General features: G+C 34.9%; 1 long non-coding RNA gene across 1 annotated transcript; it reads left to right on the forward strand.

The window, feature by feature from the left end:
• The first annotated feature begins 2425 nt into the window (after nucleotides 1-2425).
• Nucleotides 2426-8505, forward strand: LOC134305460 (uncharacterized). Its single transcript, XR_010008538.1, has 4 exons — nucleotides 2426-2537; nucleotides 5223-5275; nucleotides 5677-5790; nucleotides 8332-8505. It is a non-coding gene; the product is annotated as an uncharacterized LOC134305460 (long non-coding RNA).
• Nucleotides 8506-14424: the final 5919 nt, after the last annotated feature.

Consider the following 14424-nt stretch of genomic DNA (forward strand, 5'->3'; position numbering starts at 1 on the left):
TGTTACAGAATTATGAAGCTCCTGCTTGTGACTATGGTTCTTTCCCTGCTTTTGGTGGAGAGTAAGTGATTTAAGCTTTAAAAAAAGTACAAAATGATGCACTAATTATGACTCTTAATGAATTATGACACTTGCATAAACTAGAGGTTTTATTTGATGCCATATCTATTCTTGGCTGAAATGTTGGCCTTCATAAGCATGCTTGTATATGGAATAAGTACTCTAAATTGAAACCTTTTCCAATGGAAGGAGTGCTTGAGGCCCTGCATTGCACTGCATCCCTGCATCATCATAGCCGATATAGCTTTATATTCAACATCATCACTGTTGCTTGTATAAAGTAGAATATATCCCAAATTATGCCATGAACTTCCTGTCTGTTGAATGTGATCCATTTATAAAACTCTCTGCAATCTGACATTTAATGTCTTTAACAAAAACTGCAAATATATAATTTTTATGTGATAACTTATGTGCTACAGGTTCTGCTCTTCAATGTTACTGTGATTATTATCAGGATACATGTATTGGTGAATTTTGCACTAATGGAAACAACACATGCATGAGGACAGCAGTAATGCCCATGACTGGCCGTGGTATGTTTTTTTATTAAGACACTTTTATATAGCTTTTACTCTGTAGTTTTACGGTTTAATTCCAAGTGGCTTACTGCAAGGATAGTAACAAGAAGAGTATGTGAAGGTCAGGTTTCTAATCTAGAATGTGTGTGTGTGTGTGTGTGTGTGTGTGTGTGTGTGTGTGTGTGTGTGTGTGTGTGTGTGTGTGTGTGTGTGTGTGTGCGTAAAGATGTAGCTTTGAAAAGTGTGTGTGAAGTTGGAAGTTGCTGTGTAGAGACTGTTAAGGTGAAAAAAATAAAAATGCAGAAGGACCAGAAACCTTAGCAACAGCCCTGAATGTGTGTTGATAAGAGGATAGGGTGAGATTTACCAAAAAACAACATAGCTTCTGTAATGGAATGTTCCAATGGTTAACTATCATATAATATTGCACACATTGCTGAAGACAAATCAAGTGAATGGTGCCCAATTTATCTAGGCACAATGTTAACCATTTAATTTTATAATATCAATAAGTTATATCTGAGTGAGTTCAGTACTTCATGTGTTCTTGATTTGGGATTTATTCTAATTAAAGGAAAAGCATATTAACCCCTAGAGCAACAGTTCACAACATTGGGGTATGGACCCCACATGAGGTTGAGTTCAGAGCTCTATGCAAGTTACTGGCATTCCTCTAGACCATCATACCCTATCAAACCTTGTCTTTATAGACCTTGCTTTGTGAATTTACCCAACAAATTTATTTTACATAATTGACTTTATACACTGAGCAGTGCGTGTGGCTAAAAATACGTTCTTTATTTTCAAATACGTTCTTTATTTTATTAAGCAGGCATCTGATTTCGAAATTAAATAATAATTAGATATAATAACTATTGTGTATATTGTGACTTAATATAAAGTAGTAGAGTGAAAGTAGAGTGAGAACATTATAAATAAATTACAAATAAAGATTACTTTGTTTAGAATTTGTTTATTTGCTGGGAAATGTTAAAAGAGGAAGGTGCTCGCATTGTCTGTTTTAGTTTATACTAACTTGGGATTAATTTTTTGATGTTAAGTGAAAAAACAGATTTTAGGTTTTTCCACTTATGATGAAAGTTTCACCAGCTTTTTAGTCTTTATAGCACATCATTTTTGGATTAGAACAATTAGAGTACTTTTGGATTATTCATAGAATTTTAATCTAAATGTTAAGCTACTTAAGCTTTAAAATGTTATAAAAATAAAAAATGGGTTAATAGCTAATGGTTTTTTCATCCCACATCACCCACTGCTGCTTATATAAAGCAGATTGATATTGTCATGATAGTGCCATGAACCCATTTATAAAATTCTCTGTACTCAGATACCTAATGGCTTCAACAAAAAACTGCAGATATATCATGTGCTACTCTGTTACAGGTTCTGCTCTTCAGTGTCAGAGATGTGCTGGTTTAAAATATAAATGTGTTGCTGAAACCTGGTATGTTCTTATTAAGACATTTATATTAAGTGTTTGCCTCTAAAGACTGTAATGAAAAAAAGAAAGTGTTAACCTTTAGAGCAACTGTTCACAATATTGGAGTCGGGATCCCACATCATGTGACCTGAGAAGAGATTTTAACTGGTTAGACTGGGTTGTAGGCAGCTAAATCTTAAACATTAATTAGTTAATGAATTAATTAAAATAATATTTACAGTACATGATTGTATACAGTGAAGATGATACACTGCAAATTATTGTTAATAATCACACAACACAAAATCCTTGTATTTGTACTAAGCAATGACAATAAAGTTAAATCTATCTATCTGTCAGTCTGTCTGTTTGCTTGTCTGTCTAATCAGGAGGGCGGGAACTTGCATAGCAGGATTATTTAAAAGGTGATGAACCAGTGGGATTCAGACCAGAAGATTCAGTTCAAGCTCTGCAGTAAAAGTCAACCCTCATACAGTGCTGGTGAAACTCTGAAGGTGAGGATATTTTACATTATACATACAATATGTACTGGAAAAACTGGAATTTTTTTGCAAAACATACAGCTAAATATACTGGATTTAGAAAGTTTTTTAGACCTTTTGTCTTTTTTCACACTTTACTGTGTTGTGTATTGATATTGAATGGATATAATTGCCATTTTTATAAATCAGTGTACAAAGTGTAAACATTCTTTTGTAGTCTTTTAAAAGTGACTTACAAACATAATCAAACACTTTATTCATTACTGTTATTTAGTACTACTACAAAAAGAGATTACTGTGATTGCTTCAGCATTTGTTCATTTGGGGGAATTGTGAAAGAGAAATGTGCTTGCATTTACCAAATCATATTTAGTTTATAATTACTGTGGATTAATTATTAATTAAATAATGAATGATACATGGAGTTTTTTTTTAATAAATTAATCGAATAGAATGCCTTCATTTATTTATTTTGTATATAAATATATATATATATATATATATATATATATATATATATATATATATATATATACACTGATCAGCCATAACATTAAAACCACCTCCTTGTTTCTACACTCACTGTACATTTTATCAGCTCCACTTACCATATAAAAGCATTTTGAAGTTCTTCAATTACTGACTGTAGTCCATCTGTTTCTCTACATACTTTTTTAGCCTGTTTTCACCCTGTTTTCCAATGATCAGGACCCCCACAGGACCACCACAGAGTATTATTTAGGTGGTGGATCATTCTCAGCACTGCAGTGACACTGACATGGTGGTGGTGTGTTAGTGTGTGTTGTGCTGGTATGAGTGGATCAGACACAGCAGCACTGCTGGAGTTTTTAAATTCAGTAAATAAAGTCAGAGACGATCGCTCATCTATTGCTGCTGTTTGAGTTGGTCATCTTCTAGACATTCATCAGTGGTCACAGGACTTTGCCCATGTGGTGCTGTTGTCTGGATATTTTTGGTTGGTTGACTATTCTTAGTTCCGCTAGTGACAGTGAGGTGTTTAAAAACCCCAGCAGCACTGCTGTGTTTTGTCCACTCATACCAGCACAACAAACACTAACACACCACCAGCATGTCAGTGTCACTGCAGTGCTGAGAATGATCCACCACCTAAATAATACCTGCTCTGTGGTGGTCCTGACCATTGAGGAACAGCATGAAAGGAGGCTAACAAAGCATGTAGAGAGACAGATGGACTACAGTCAGTAAAGGTAGAACTACAAAGTGCTTTTTTATGTTAAGTGGAACTGATAACATTGACAGATGTACAGTAAGTGTAGAAACAAGGAGGTGGTTTTAATGTTATGGCTGATCAGTATATATATATATATATATATATATATATATATATATATATATATATATATATATATATATATATATATATTAGGGCAAACCAAACAGGAAATATAAAGCAAATGCTGATATATATAAATTGAAACCTTATATATATATAAGGTTTCAATATAAATTGAAACTTGAGATATACTGTATATATAAATTGAAACCTGATATATATCAATTGAAACCTGATATATATATAAATGGAAACTTGAGATATATAATTCGAAACAGTTGAAAAGGTTTCAGTTTTCAGTTTGTTCTCAAATAACAACAAACACACATTGTGAACAACTTGTATTTTAATTTTCCGAAATCAGCATTTATATCAGTTCAATCAAAAATAAACGCGCATGCGCCTGCACGCGCTTACATGCTTATAATATTATGTAGACAGTGTAAAGCAAGCACAAGTATTAAAAAAGTCATAATAACGACGCGTCCTGTTGTCCTGACTTTTGTGTTTGTATTTGTGACGTGCACATATTTGCTCTGCAAAAAAATAAACAATGTGGGGAAGCGATTTTTGTACTGGACGTTGTAACGTGGTCATGTTAGTTTTATACACAAAAATCACAACAGTCAGATCATGTTGTCACGTTATTACTATCAATGTGTGTTTGTTTGTTATTTGAAACGAAACTGAAGACTGAAACCTTTTCAATTTTGGTATTTGAAGTGAAAAATTAATGACCAAAGTTACACAAACCCTTTTGCTTGCATTGTGCATGGGGGTACTTAAGTTTTAGTTTATATATATCAGGTTTCAATGTATATATATCAGCGTTTCAATTTATATATATCAGGTTTCGATTTATATATATCAGGTTTCGATTGATATATATCAGGTTTCGATTTATATATATCAAGTTTTAATTTATATATATCAAGTTTCAAATTATATATATATCAGGTTTTGATTTATATATATCAGGTTTCAATTTATATATATAAAGTTTCGATTTATATATATCAGGTTTCAATTTATATATATCAAGTTTCAATTTATATATATCAGGTTTCGATTTATATATATCAAGTTTCAATTTATATATATCAAGTTTCAATTAATGTATATCAGGTTTCGATTTATATATATCAAGTTTCAATTTATATATATCAAGTTTCAACTTATATATATCAGCGTTTGCTATATACTTCCTTTTTGGCTTGCCATAATATATATATATACACACACACACACACATTTAAAGTGTTCATGCAATTGGTACTGAGTAAACTGTGTTATTTTTATGTTAAACATGTAGTTAGTAATGAGGAACATCAGAACTTTGTCTGCAAAAAGGAACATCACTGTTCATTCTTTTCATGTTACAGAATCATGAAGCTCCTGCTTGTGACTCTGGTTCTTTCCCTGCTTTTAGTGGGAGGTAAGTGATTTAAGCTTTAAATGTGCTTAAATTTAAGCTTTAATAATGAAGTCCCAATAGACTTATATTTGGGCCTATCGGCTTCAAAAGCTAAAAACTAATGCAGTACTTGAGTACCTTTTCTATAAGACATTTTGTTAATACTCTATAACACACTTAGAAAACACTTTTGCTTTAACTAGAAGTTTTATTTGATTCTCTACCCAATTTTTTGGCTGTAATTTTAACCTTCAAAAGCATGTTTGTATGGATTAAGTACTCTAAATTGAAACCTTGCCATAAACTTCCTGCCTGGTGAATGTGATCAATTTATTCTCTCAAAATTCTCTGCAATCTGATACTTAATGGTTTGAACAAAAACTACAAGTATATCCATTTCTTTTGTGCTAACTCTGTTACAGGTTCTGCTCTTCAATGTTACAAGTCCAATGCTTATGAAAGTACAAAGACTGTTCAAACTTGCAGTGGTGGAGAAGACGCATGCACTAGGCAATCAATGTTTATGGCCACTGGTTGTATGTACCCCCCCTCTCTCTCACTATATATATATAAATATACAGTATATATGTATATACACTATACTGCCAAAAGTATTCGCTTGTCTGCCTTCACACACGCATATGAACTTGAGTGACATTCCATTCTTAATTCATAGGGTTTAATATGATGTCGGCCCACCCTTTGCATCTATAACAGCTAACTCTGCTGGGAAAGCTTATCACAGGGTTTAGGAGTGTGTTTATGGGAATTTTTGACCATTGTTCCAGAAGCGCATTTGTGAGGTCAGACACTGATGTTGGACAAGAAGGCCTGGCTCGCAGTCTCCGCTCTAATTCATCCCAAAGGTGTTCTATCGGGTTGAGGTCAGGACTCTGTGCAGGCCAGTGAAGTTCTTCCACACCAAACTCGCTCATTCATGTCTTTATGGACCTTGCTTTGTGCACTGGTGCGCAGTCATGTTGGAACAGGAAGGGGCCATCCCCAAACTGTTTCCACAAAGTTGGGAGCATGAAATTGTCCAAAGTCTCTTGGTATGCTGAAGCATTAAGAGTTCCTTTTACTGGAACTAAGGGGCCGAGCCCAACTCCTGAAAGACATCTCCACACCATAATCCCCCCTCCACCAAACTTTACACTTGGCACAATGCAGTCAGACAAGTACCGTTCTCCTGGCAACCGCTAAACCCAGACTCGTCCATCAGATTGCCAGACAAAGAAGCGTGATTTTCCCTCCAGAGAACACGTCTCCACTGCTCTAGAGTCCAGTGGTGTCGCATACGACGTTTTGCATTGCGCTTGGTGATGTAAGGCTTGGATGCAGCTGCTCGGCCATGTAAACCCATTCCATGAAGCTCTCTACACACTGTTCTTGAGCTCATCTGAAGGCCACATGAAGTTTGGAGGTCTGTAGCGACTGACTGTGCAGAAAGTTGGTGACTATGTGCCTCAGCTGTAACCCCATTCTGTCATTTCACGTGGCTCTAACACTTTGTGGCTGAGTTGCTGTCGTTCCCAATCACTTCTACTTTGTTATAATACCACTGACAGTCGACTGTGGAATATTTAGTAGTGAGGAAATTTCACGACTGGACTTGTTGCACAGGTGGCATCCAATCATGGTACCACACTGGAATTCACTGAGCTCCTGAGACCGACCCATCCTTTCACTAATGTTTGTAGAAGTAGTCTGCATGCCTAGGTGCTTGGTTTTATACACCTGTGGCCATGGAAGTGATTGGAACACCTGAATTTTGATGGGTGAGTGAATACTTTTGGCAATATACAGTATATATAATCAAGATGAGTGTGTGAGAGCCAGGTTTTAGATTCCTGTGTTGATGTGTGAGTGTGTATGTAAAGATGTAGCTTAGAAAAGTGTGTGTGTGTGTGAAGTTGGTATGTAGAAAGTGTTAAAGTAAAACATTAAAATGCAAGTGTGGGAATAAAGGACCAAAAGCCTTAGCAATAGGCCTGAATGTACCATATTCTAGGCACAATGTTAACCATTTCATTTTCTAATATGAGTAAGTTCTAAACAGCTAAATCAAACCAATTTCATTAAATGATAAAATTATAATTCAGATTTCATAAATCTGAAGCTTATTTTACTGTTATAACAATGTCAGGTGCATGAGGTTTGATCGCCTAGTCTGTTTGACCGCATGTGCTGGATTACAATATGTGCAGTTTATTAATACAATGAATCTATTAAGATCTATTATGATTAACATACAAAATTGTCCATAACTGTGTGACATTATAGACCTGAACTGATTAATTTTGTGTAACCAGTAATTACCTGTCCTGTCATGAATGTAACCAAAGTGTGTAAAAACATGATGTTCTATTTATTTCCTTGGCTGCTCTCGTTTAGGGGTTGCAGGAGGATCATGATCCGCATTATTGATTTGGCACAGTTCTTATGCCGGATGCCCGTTCTGACACAACCCTCCCTATTTATCTGGGCTTGGGACCGGCACTACAATGCACTGGTTTATGCATCCTAGAGGCTTGGTATCTATAGGACAATTCAGTGTCTCCAATTAGCCTGGCTGCATGTTTTTGGACTGTGGGAGGAAACCGGAGCACCCGGAGGAAACCCACGCAGACAGGGGGAGAACATGCAAACTTCACACAGAAAGGACCCGGAACGCCCCACCTGGGGATTGAACCCAGAACCTTCTTGCTGTGAGGCGACAGTGCTACCCACTTAGCCACCGTGCTGCCCTGTAAAAATTGACACAACCCTCCTATTTGTATCTAATCTTGGACTTGGCACTGAGAGTGTACTGAAAAATGCACCTCCTAATGGCTATGCTGTTCAGAGCAATAACCCCCCCCCCCCTTCCTTTAAAAATTTGCCTTTAAAGAGTCACGTAGCTGCCTGCATGGCCGACCAAAAGCACCCCTGAGATTTGAACCCGGATCTCAGCTATGACAGACTGGTGCACCAAACTACCCAAAATATTTTTTTAAAAGGTTTGCTAAATGATGACATGAGCTACATGACTTTAAAATATGATCTATGGTTTATAAAGACTTTTTTTCTTTCTCTAGATTCAAGGTCATGCGTCAAAATGGCTGAATGTTGGAACAAAAACTGCTGCCAGACCAACCTCTGCAACAGTTAATCACGAATACTGAATCACACTTTTAAACTGAGAAACATTCAGCTTTTACATTGCAAATGTAAAATAAACAGTAGAATCGTAGAATAAAGATCTGCATGTACTTCACTTGGTCCTGGTGTTTTTGTACATTCTAGATTTGTAAATGGTAGTAGCGTAGTTATAACATGGTAGTGTGTGTTGTATTAGAATGAGCAAATTAGATGTAGCAGTGTTGTTGGGATATTAAACACCTTAATGCTAAGGCAAGATAGGTGCCAACAGCATTATCTTATCAGAAAGTGTCAGAAATTGTTGATAAATAACTAGAGAGAAAATATCATTGTGCATGGAAGAACAGCTCTAGCTACAGCTACAGCCAATGCTAAGTGGGTAAAGGATCCAAACAGCACGGCGGCACCTGCTACACACATACCAGAACAACACACACTACCATCATGTCATTACCATGTTTGTGTCATTGCAGTTATTAGAATGGTTCAGAACATAAACTCAGTGGGGGAGTTTCTTTTATGAATGGAATGTGTGGAATGGTGAGTACACAGAACAACAAACGATTGTATAACCACACACGCATCTAATTCATATAGTAGATGAAGCTAATCAAATGGACAGTGAATTTTTTGAAAGAGATTAATGCTAAAGTGACTGAGAAATTTAAAATATTCAAGCTTGTAAAATGTATCTTTAAAAAATGTTACGGTGTTTTTACGTTTTAATAAGTATATGTTACAGTGTTTAAACATAATATTGCACACAGAGAATAGAAAAAGAACAACATAATTTTTAAACATTCATGTAAAGAAAAAAAAACTATGCCTATATAGCTTGTGGGCATTAGTGCTGGGCTACACCTTCTAGTTATTAAATCATGGTAACAGGTGTAATAAATCTATCATATAAAGATAATTATACACTTTGCAGCACCAGTTTAGAGAATGTCCTAACAGTGGATATAAAATGTCCTTGCATCCCTGTTATAATGCCCAGTTTTTGTAATGTAAAAAAAGAAACCTAGTTAAATCATTTCAAAACTTAACCAATTTTTTTCAATTAAATATCAATCTAAAATCAAACGTTTTTTTGGCAGGTTGTTGGATAAAAATAAATACACACACTACTAATCTAATACTTTGTTGAAGGACATTTTGATTAACTGGGTAGGAGTCCATCAGCATTGCACATCCTGACATGCAGTCAGGAAGGCAGGAACTAACATACAACCCCTGGCAAAAATTATGGAATCACCACTCTTGGAAGATGTTCTTTCAATTGTTTAATTTTGTAGAAAAAAAATAAATCACAGACATGCCACAAAACTATCATTTCTCAAACTGTCAACCCTCTGGCATTAAGAAACAATAAAAAAAGAAACAAATATAATAGTTGTGGTCAGTCACAATTGCTTTTTTTTAGATCAAGTAGAGGAAAAAAATATGGAATAACTCAAATCTGAGGAAAAAATTATGGAATCATTAGAAAACACTGCACCATTATTACTTTGTTGCACCACCTCTGGCTTTTATAATGGTTTAAACTCTCTGAGGCATGGAGTTAACTAATGACAAACAGTATTCTTCATCAATCTGCCTTCAACTGTCTCTTGCTGTTGCCAGATCAGCTTTGCAGGTTGGAACCTTGTCATTGACCATTTTCTTCAATTTCCACCAGAGATTTTCAAATGGATTGAGATCCGGACTATTTGCAGGCCATGCCATTGACATTATATGTTTTCTTGAAGGAAAGTTTTCACGTCCTTTGCCCTATGGCAAGATGCATTATCATCTTGAAAAATGAAGTCATCATCACCAAACATCCTTTCAACTGATGGAATAAGAAAAGCGTCCAAAATTTCAATGTGGACTTTGGCATTTATTGAAGACCATCTCCCCTGTGCCTTTACCCGACATGCAGGCCCATATCATCAACAACTGTGGAAATTAACATGTTTTCTTTAGGCAGTTATCTTCATAAATTTCATTGGACAGACACCAAACAAAAGTTCCAGCATCATCACCTTGCCCAATGCAGATTCGCGATTCATCACTGAAGATCACTTTTATCCAGTCACCCACAGTCCACGATTGCTTTTCTTTAGCCTACTTTAACCTTGTTCTTTTCTTTTTAGGTGTTAATGATGGCTTTTGTTTGGCTTTTCTGTATGTAAATCCCATTTCTTTTAGGTGATTTCTTACAGTTCAGTCACAGACATTGACTCCACTTTCCGGCCACTTGTTTCTCATTTGTTTTGTTGTGCATTTTCTGTTTTCAAGACATATTGCTTTAAGTTTTCTGTCTTGATGCTTTGATGTCTTACTTGGTCTACCAGTATGCTTCCCTTTTACAACCTTCCCATTTTGTTTGTACTTGGTCCAGATTTTAAACACAGCTTACTGGGAACAACCAACATCTTTTGCGACATTCCACAATGATTTATCTTCTTGAAGGAGTTTTATAATCCTCTCATTTGTTTCAACTGACATATCTTGTGTTGGAACCATGATTCATGACAATCTGCTTTGTGCAACAGCTCTCCGAGGTGTAAGCACTCTTTTTAAACTGAAGAATAATTAGCAAATCTAATCTGCTGCAGATGTTTTGTTTTTAAACTGCAAATTACAGAGTGATTCCATAATTTTTTCCTCAGATTTGAGTGATTCCATATTTTTTTCCTCTACTTGATCTAAAAAAAGCAATTGTGACTGACCACAACTATTATATTTGTTTCTTTTTTTTATTGTTTCTTAATGCCAGAAGGTTGACATTTTGAAAAATGATAGTTTTGTGGCATGTCTGTGATTTTTTTTTTTCTACAAAATTAAACAATTGACAGAACATCTTCCAAGAGTGGTGATTCCATAATTTTTGCCAGGGGTTGTAGTAGGATTATTTAAATGATCATAATGAACCGTTGGAAATCAGACCAGAAGATCAGGTTTTGTATCGATATAATTATCTTTTTTACCCATCAACCTACCCTCAAAGTGTAATTGTGCTTTTGGACTCTTTTGAAAATGACTTTAAACAGCTTATTCACAAATACATTTATTCTTTATTAAATACTTTGTAGAAGCTTATTTAATTTTATGTGAAAAGATACGTGTATAGATATGACATCAAAGATGAATTGTCTCATAAGAAATATCAAAAGCATTTGTTTATTATGGTGCAGTTCAGCACTATAACAGCACGACAATCTAAGTAATTGCAACAGTCTTAACATGTTGCAAGCATTACAAAGCATTTAAAAAGCAGATTAAGAATCAACAAACGTCAGCTAACATAGTGATGCTAATGTTAACGTTTGGCTAACATTCCAATTAATAAATTTAAAGATATATCAGGCTGAGACCTGGGTTATTTTTGACTTTCCACTCATTTTAGAAATTTTCAGGGATAATATAGATATTCCTGTTATTTTTATAAATCTTTTTAAGTTTATGACTTATCATCATTGATTTAGCATGGCAATGATTGACAAACGTCTTTTTTCCTTTTCTCACTTTGCAGTTCACTACAACAGTTTAACCGTCGACATCTTCCATCATCAGATTTTTGTGCCCTTCAATGAGTTCTGACTCAATAACACCTTTGGCAGGAAGTTCATCTTTGAAGAAATACACAAGAGCACACATTGTCTGAGAATGAAATAACTGAAAACTTACGCTAAATTTGTATTTTGTGCAGTACACCCGATGCAGTTCTGTGAGGAGGCAGAAACGGTTGGTTGAGAAAACGGTCTCAAGTCAAGTGCGCATGCAAGAATGTGTAAAGTGTCCGTAGACAGAGACTGACATGGCATCAGAGAGGATAAGCATAATAAATGGCTCTTCAAAGTCATCTATCTAAATTATTATATAATGTAATATTTTTCCTGTATGCATGAGGGTTTATGTCTGGTCACTTTTGTTTTTTTACCCTGGGGAGTTTGCTTCCCTGACTGTCGATAATATAAATGTTGCAAATTTAATTTTGTATCATTCGAAGTATTATAAATGTGTACATGTGTGCTGTACTGTTTCTTATTAAAATATTTTAAATATACTGAATATTTGTTTTTATTTTTGTATTTTTTCACACACACATATACACTTAAGTTGAGTATTAGTTATTTTATAACTGTAAGTTGACTAAAACTGTCAAAACTGAATTTCACAGTTCAACAATATCATGTTTACAGTTGAACTACCAACTTCACACTCAGTATTATTAAACACTGGAAGAGATGACCACGAGCGTCATAATAACATGACAGTTCACAGTTGTGCTCATGGTCGAACTGTAAAGGTGACAGCAGAACTATGAACTATTATGGTTCAACTGTAAATGTATCAGTTTTACTGTAAAACTTCACAGAGCGGGCCACCAGAATCAAGTTGTCGAGTAGTTCACACATGGGTCATTCCTGGGATTTGGTGCCTTTTGGACCTTAAAACTTTTTTAAAAATGAAACACTGTTTTAATTTGTTTTTCATGTTTATGTTTAGTTATGAAAAGGACATGTTATACTTTTCCAAACTAAAAGCATGACTGGCACTGATGTTGATTAGTTCGAGTAAAAAACAATTACAGTCTAGGGAGCAGAATCATACACATGCTTTAAGGCATTGTCCCAGCTGACACAGATTAAGCCAATCAGCTCCTAAAGTGTAGCTTTAAAAAATGAATAAAAAATAAAATTCAATGTCATGTTGGGATATTGGAGATATTACACTTTCACGTGGCTTCTGAGGAATTTTAGCTCCACTTAGCTCAACTTTACTTCTGCTCTAAATCTTTAAATCTGTTATAAATCAGACAGTCTACTGGTTTTCAGACATCAGAAGACATCACCTTTATAAACAAATACAGATATCAGTTTCAGATAATGAAATGCAGATTTTTTTTATTGTAATTTAATGCCCACATACCAAAGGATTTGGGACTTGGTAATCATTTGGGACTAAAGTCAACAATTAGTCCAGTTTTGGAAGTTTTGCTATTTGACATTGGTTTGTCTTCAGCTGCAAAACTATACAAAATATTCTTTAATTTTGCAGATCATAATGCAATAAAATACAGGTCTGTACTGCAGGCAGACTAGCTTGGATCTGATTTTAGGTGATTCCACAGCATGTCTATTGAATTCAAATGTCAAAATGTGGGCTAGGCCGCTGCAAAATTTTAATTTTGACTTTGTTAATATTATGTTAACATACGTCTGTATTTTGGATCACCCTGCTGCAGAACTGAATGACCTGTCCTGTAAAGCACTTTGACCTGCTGCTGCTATTATTATAATATGACCTAAACTACATAGACCATTTATGGAGGCACTTCACAAAGAAAATACATTTATTAACATTTAAACATTTGGAATCTTTAACAGGCTGACAGATAAACAGACAGGATATCTGTGCACAGAATGTTAAGACCTTAACTGAAGACCTTAACTGAACACCTTAACTTTATCCAAGCACATGGATAACTTAACTTATCCATTTTTTAATATCAATAAGTTAAATCTGAGTGAGTTCAGTACTTCATGTGTTCTTGGTTTGGTTTGGGATTAATTCTAATTAAACGAAAAGAGTGTTAACCCCTAGAGCAACAGTTCACAACATTGAGGTATGGACCCCACATGAGGTCACCTGAGAGGAGACTTTAACTGTTTACATTTAGTTCTAAACAGCTAAATCTAACCTATTTAATAAAAAAAAAATAGTTATAATTTACATTTTATAAATCTGGAGCTTATATTACTGTGATAACAATGTCAGCTACCTGAGGTTTGATCCTACAGTCTGTTTGGTGTGATCATTTAATGTGATTTTTTAAAAACCACATGTGCTGGTTTACAATGTGTGCAGTATATTAATTAAATTAATGTATTATGATCATTACTCTTTTCTTCATTGCTGTTTTCATTTTTTTGCAACAGCTGATTGCTCTTCTTTATTTTTTTTGTTTAAATAATGTTTCACAATTATTCTTTTTCTTTCTCTAGTTGCAAGAAGATGCACCACTATGGCTTACTGTCAAG

This window comes from Trichomycterus rosablanca, unplaced genomic scaffold (assembly GCF_030014385.1).
Source record: "Trichomycterus rosablanca isolate fTriRos1 unplaced genomic scaffold, fTriRos1.hap1 scaffold_139, whole genome shotgun sequence".
Lineage (NCBI taxonomy): Eukaryota > Metazoa > Chordata > Actinopteri > Siluriformes > Trichomycteridae > Trichomycterus > Trichomycterus rosablanca.